Here is a 5,647-nt window from a genome sequence, read left to right on the forward strand (position 1 = left end):
CTGTGCCTTCCATTGTAGTGAAATAGTTCGAATGTGGTGCTTTCACCACCGCGGCCTTGGTTCGATCCCGAGTCAGGGATTGCAAGTTCGCCTTTGCTCGCCTTTCGTGACCGCAGCACTGCTGACTGGTTTTCGAAAGCAGCTGCGAGGAAACCTATTTTATCCCAAACGACGTTCAAGCTAACCAGCAGCAAAGAACTGCCGTAGTTGGAAATCTAAAACAAAAAAAATGCATTGATAGATAACCACAGCAGGTCTGGCAGCATCTGTGGAGAGAAACAGCGTTAATGCTTCAGATCCACTGAGAATTCATCAGGACCAGGTTAGTTATTCACTTCTGTATTATAATGTCAGTGAAATTATCACTTTTATCTGTCGAATCAGCATTTTTATCAAAATATCTCATTAGTTTCCAACCGTCAACTTTACAACTTTAAAAGCAAGCAAGTTCTCCAGACAATGAGAACTTTTAGGGTAAAAGTGAAGCACAACATCGTGGGCCGAAGGGACTGCACTGTGCTGTACTGTTCTATGTTCTATGTTCTAAAAGGACTTTATCGACTCTAATGCTGCTTCTGTTGCCCTGAGGTGGGGAAAGGTTCTGCTTAAATGGTTGCCTTTTCCTTTCCTTTTCTGCCAGTTCACAGCCATGTCGAATCGCGAAATGGTTCTTTTTAGTATCCACCTCAATATATGTCTCTATTTGCCTCACTTTGTCTCTGTGCATCCACTTCAGCCCCTTTCAAATTCTCCCACTCTCTGTCTATCCATATCTCTCATTTCCGATTTCTGCTCTTTGAAAAGTTTGAAATTCGGAGAGTGTTTGAGAGTGGAGGCGCTGAGAGGTATTCCCCTCGCTGGCTGCCGAGTCCAGAACTCGGCTAATATTACTCGGATACTGTGCCTGTCCATGGGCCTGAGGTAAGGAGACATTTCTTCCCTCAAAATATAATGAGTTGTTTGACTTCGAAATAGAATTCTTAATCCACCAGCAAAGAAAAAGCAACGCCACTACAAACATACGATTACAAAGATGTCTCTCCTGTCGGTGGAAAGTGAATGACAGTTGACGGCAGAGAATGAGGGTTATTGGCTCGCGGCGTCTGTGTCATTTCCACAACGTTGCTCAGTCAGGCTGCAGTGTATGTCTGCCTCAACCTGTTGTCTCGACCAAACTCCATGAAGGAATGCTGCGCTCGCTCGTTGGATTATTAGGAACAACTTTAAACGAGGAAAGGCGGACATAAGGTTGAGGTGCCGCTGGGATTTGAACCCAGGATCTCCTGTTTACTAGACAGGCGCGTTAACCAACTAAGCCACGGCACCAGCTGTTGACACTTTCCCCCATCGATATATGCATTACTTTAAGCTTGCATTCAGGAACAGGTTTTCTGGACCAATTTTGCTGACTGTCAATTTCGGTGAAACCCGCTTTTGCAAACACTGATAGTTCACATTTGAAGGTTCTCCTCTGAAAGTGCACAGAAAGAAACAATCTCCTCTTGCATTGGTTTAAAACTGATCATTTCACCTGTTCAAACTGGACTTGTTCCTGACCGATTGCAGGCGTCCGATTAGAAAATGCAATTTTAAATACGGATGCCTCGGATTTGGACGTCACTCACTGGATAGGATTTACTGCCCGTCTCTAATTTCCGCAGAGATAGAGGTGATGAGTTACTTCCTTGAACACTTGAACCCCTGAGCACGTAGGAACAGCGACATGTTTTCAACGCCGAATGTTGAGACGCTTGGGGGATGGGTGGTGGGGTGAGAGGGTTGCAATGGTAGTTTTGCCGTGCATCAGCTGTCATTGTCCTTCAACATGGAGGCTGCATCTCACTGGTCTGCTTCTGGAAGTTTCAGGGTGTGTACTCTGTGTGTAATCAGGAATTCGTTTTCATTCAGATAATTCACAAGAAGAGAAGTCAAAACTTATTTGCTGAGTGGAAATAGTATCCAGGCCCGAGAGATGCAAACTCTGAATGTTAACCAGGGAACAACAGTAATCCCGGCAGGAACCATTGTGACCTGATTTGTACACACAGTTGTGCCTGTTCTTCACGCCAGATCTATCTTGAGCAGCAAAGTTTCTCTCTCCAAGTTTCCGAACCACTCATATTATTGCCGTGGGATTCAGTGTGAAGGATGCAGGACAGTGATAATCTGATGTTGTTCAGCAGATTTACTGCAAGGAACTACAAAACAGGCTGACGCTAACAGGAGCTTGTTTGGCGGCGCTCAGGTCCGATGAAGGGGCGGCACCAATAATAGCATCAGCCAGTTTTGTACTTTCCTGCAGTACATCGGCTGAACAACATCAGATTATTACAGCTCCGCTTTCTTCACATTGATCCCATTACGATAATATGAGTCGTTTAGAAACTTGGAAAGAGAAACTGTGCTGCTCAAGACTGCTCTGGACTGAATAACACGCACAAGTGTGCATACAAATCAGGTCACAAGGGTCACTGTTCCCCGGTCAGCATCCAGAATTTGCATCGCTCGGGCCTGGATACAATTCCCAGTCAGCAAATAAAAATTGACTTCTCTTCTTGTGAATTATCCGAATGAAAACGAATTCCTGGTTACGCACAGAACACAAACGCTGAAGCTGCCAAAAGCAGACCAATGAGATTTTTGCCTCCATGTTGAAGGATAATGACAGGCGATGTACGGGAAAACTACCATTGCACATCCCTCTCCAAGCTCCTCATCATTCTGAGTTCGAAATATGTCGCTGTTCGTTCAGTGTCACTGGGTCTAAATCCTGGAGCTTCCTCCCTAACGGCATCACGGCTGTTCCTACGTGCTAAATAATTCAATTGTTCAATAATGTAACACGTCACCGCCATCTCTGCAGTACTTAGGGAGGGGTAGTAAACTCTACTCGATTGTGCGATGGCTGATGGGCGCCATGGCTTCGCCGAATTCCCTCATAAACAGGAGATCCTACGTTCAAATCCCACCCCTGTCAATGCTTTGCATTCACCGTTCCTCGTGAAACCTTCCCCGAAATGCAATGGTTTGGATCGAATCGCGCATTCCTTTCTGGAGTTTGGTCAAAATGACAGGGTGAGGCAGGATAAACTGAAGCCTTACTGGGGAATGTTGTGGTGATGGCACAGATACCACGAGCCGATCACCCTCATTCTGTGCCTTCAACATTCATTCACTTTACACTGACAGGAGAGACGTCGTCGCAATCGTATGATTGTGGTGGCGTTGCTTTTTCTTTCCTACAGGATTAGGAATTCTATTTCGAAGACTAGCAGCTCATCATATTTTGAGGAAAGAAATGTCTCCTTACCTCAGACCTAAGGGACAGATGCATTATCCGAATAATTCAGACCAGTTCTAGACTCTACAGTCGGCGGGGGTAAAAAGCCTCTCAGCACCTCCACTCTCAAACATTCTCCCAATGTCAGACTTTTCAAAGAGCAGAAATGGGAAGTGAGGGTTATGTACAGACGGAGAGTGAAAGGGGCTGAGCTGGATACACACAGATAAAGAGAGACAAACAGAGGCGCATATCGAGGTAGAAACTGAAAGGATGAATTCTCCATTCGACAGGGCTGCTAACTAACAGAAAAAGGAAAAGGAAACCATTTATGCAGAACCTTTTCAACACTTCAGGGTAATGGAAGCAGTATTAGCCCTGATAAAGTTCTTTTAAAGTTGTAATGTTGACGGTTGGAAACTAATGAGATATTTTGTTAAATGTGCCTGTTCGACAGATGAAAGTGCTAATTTCCCCGTTGTTATAATATGGAAGTGCATAACTAACTTGGTTCTGACGAACGGTCAGCGGATCCGAGGCGTTAACGTTGTTTCTCTCCACAGATGCTGCCAGACCTGTTGAGGTTATCTGTCATTTCCTGTTTCTGTTTCAGATTCTGCATTTTTCTGTTACATGTCAGTTTGAATATAATTTCAGATAAAGCAGGTTACGTTGCGTCTCGTTTGTTGCTTCTAAAAGACAATCACCAATGCTGCGGTCAGGAAAATCTAGAAGAGATGAACTTGCACCTCCGAACGGAATTTGAACGTGGACTGTGGTGGTGAGAGCACATAACCTTAACCACGAGGCTATCCAGGAACGGGAGACCATAAGAACATAAGAACTAGGAGCAGGAGTGGGCCATCTGGCCCCTCGAGCCTGCCCTGCCACTTAATAAGATCATAGCTGATCTTTTTGAGACTCAGCTCCACTTACCCAACCACTCACCATAACCCTTAATTCCTTTACCGTTCAAAAATTTATCGAGCCTTGCCTTAAAAACATTCAGCGAGGTAGCTTCAACCGCTTCACTGGGCAGGGAATTTCACAGATTCACAACCCTTTGGGTGAAGAAGTTCCTCCTGACCTCAGTCCTACATCTGCTTCCCTTTATTTTGTGGCAAAGCCCTCTAGTCCTAGTTTCACCTGCTCGCGGAAACAACCTCCCTGCCTCCACCTTATCTATTCCCTTCATAATTTTATATGTTTCTGTCAGATCTCCCCTCATTCTTCTGAATTCCAATGAGTATGATCCCAGTCTACTCAGTCTCTCCTCATAATCCAACACTCTTAACTCTGGAATCAACCGAGTGAATCTCCTCTGCACCCCCTCCAGTGCTAGTATATCTCTTCTCAAGTAAGGAGACCAAAACTGCACACAGTACTCCAGGTGTGGCCTCACCAGGACCCTACACAGCTGCAGCATAGCCTCCCTGTTTTTAAACTCCATCCCTCTAGCAATGACAGACAAAATTCCATTTGCCTTTTTAATTACCTGCTGCACCTGCAATCCTACTTTTAGCGATTCATGCACAAGGACACCCAAGTCCCTCTGCACAGCAGCCTGCTGCAATTTTTTACCATTTAAAACGTAGTCCATTTTGGTGTTATTCCTACCAAAATGGATGACCTCACACATATCAACATTGTACTCCATCCAAGAAGCAGGCGTACTTCTTTTCTAGCTGACACTGCTTTTGACTTTTCATGTTTTGTTCATGTTTTCTGCAGATTAGTTTGTCCCCGTCTTCGAGTTTTCAGAGCTTGGAAAAATACTATTCTGCCCATCGTGTCAGAACTTGTTTTCAGGCATCCATCTATTCAAGTCCCAGTTTCCACCCTTTTGCCCACCGCCTTTTGTGTTCTTAAGTTTCGAAGGCAAATGTCAACAAGACTATCCATGTAATAAATGAATGGGACTGAAGTTTGTGATGACAAAACTGTGTTAACAAGCCCTTGAAGAACACATCCTCACATTAAGCCACAGAGGGAGAAACACAGACGTATCCCCTGAGAGTGACAGAGGCCTCAGGATTATATGCGTTCCATTTCCTTTACATCCACGCTCTGTCCCCGCACACAAGGTTCACCGACAAAAGGCAGCTTTACGTGGAACATTAGCAAGTTCTTCAGGCAATGGGAACCGTTGCCATGTGCTTGGATATGAAGTGGACAGTTAGCTGAAATTGTCCCACACGCTGCTTATGTGCAACTTTCAATTTCCAAACCCAGTGATCCAATCAGTTCACTTGTTGGTAATCTGACAAAAAACAATATTGGGCAAACATTCCTCTTTCGAAGCAATTGTCAACTTGCAAGGGTGGGAAAAAGCTGTCAACTTCACTGGAGCGAGGGAAGATACAACAT

At 44.8% G+C, this 5,647-nt stretch overlaps 1 non-coding gene across 1 annotated transcript; it reads right to left on the reverse strand.

Moving 5' to 3' along the window:
• Window positions 1-1,252: 1,252 nt before the first annotated feature.
• On the reverse strand, window positions 1,253-1,326 carry trnat-agu. The gene has a single exon. It is a non-coding gene; the product is annotated as a tRNA-Thr (tRNA).
• Window positions 1,327-5,647: the final 4,321 nt, after the last annotated feature.

This window comes from Rhincodon typus, unplaced genomic scaffold, assembly GCF_021869965.1.
Source record: "Rhincodon typus isolate 14 unplaced genomic scaffold, sRhiTyp1.1 hic_rhity00014908, whole genome shotgun sequence".
NCBI lineage: Eukaryota > Metazoa > Chordata > Chondrichthyes > Orectolobiformes > Rhincodontidae > Rhincodon > Rhincodon typus.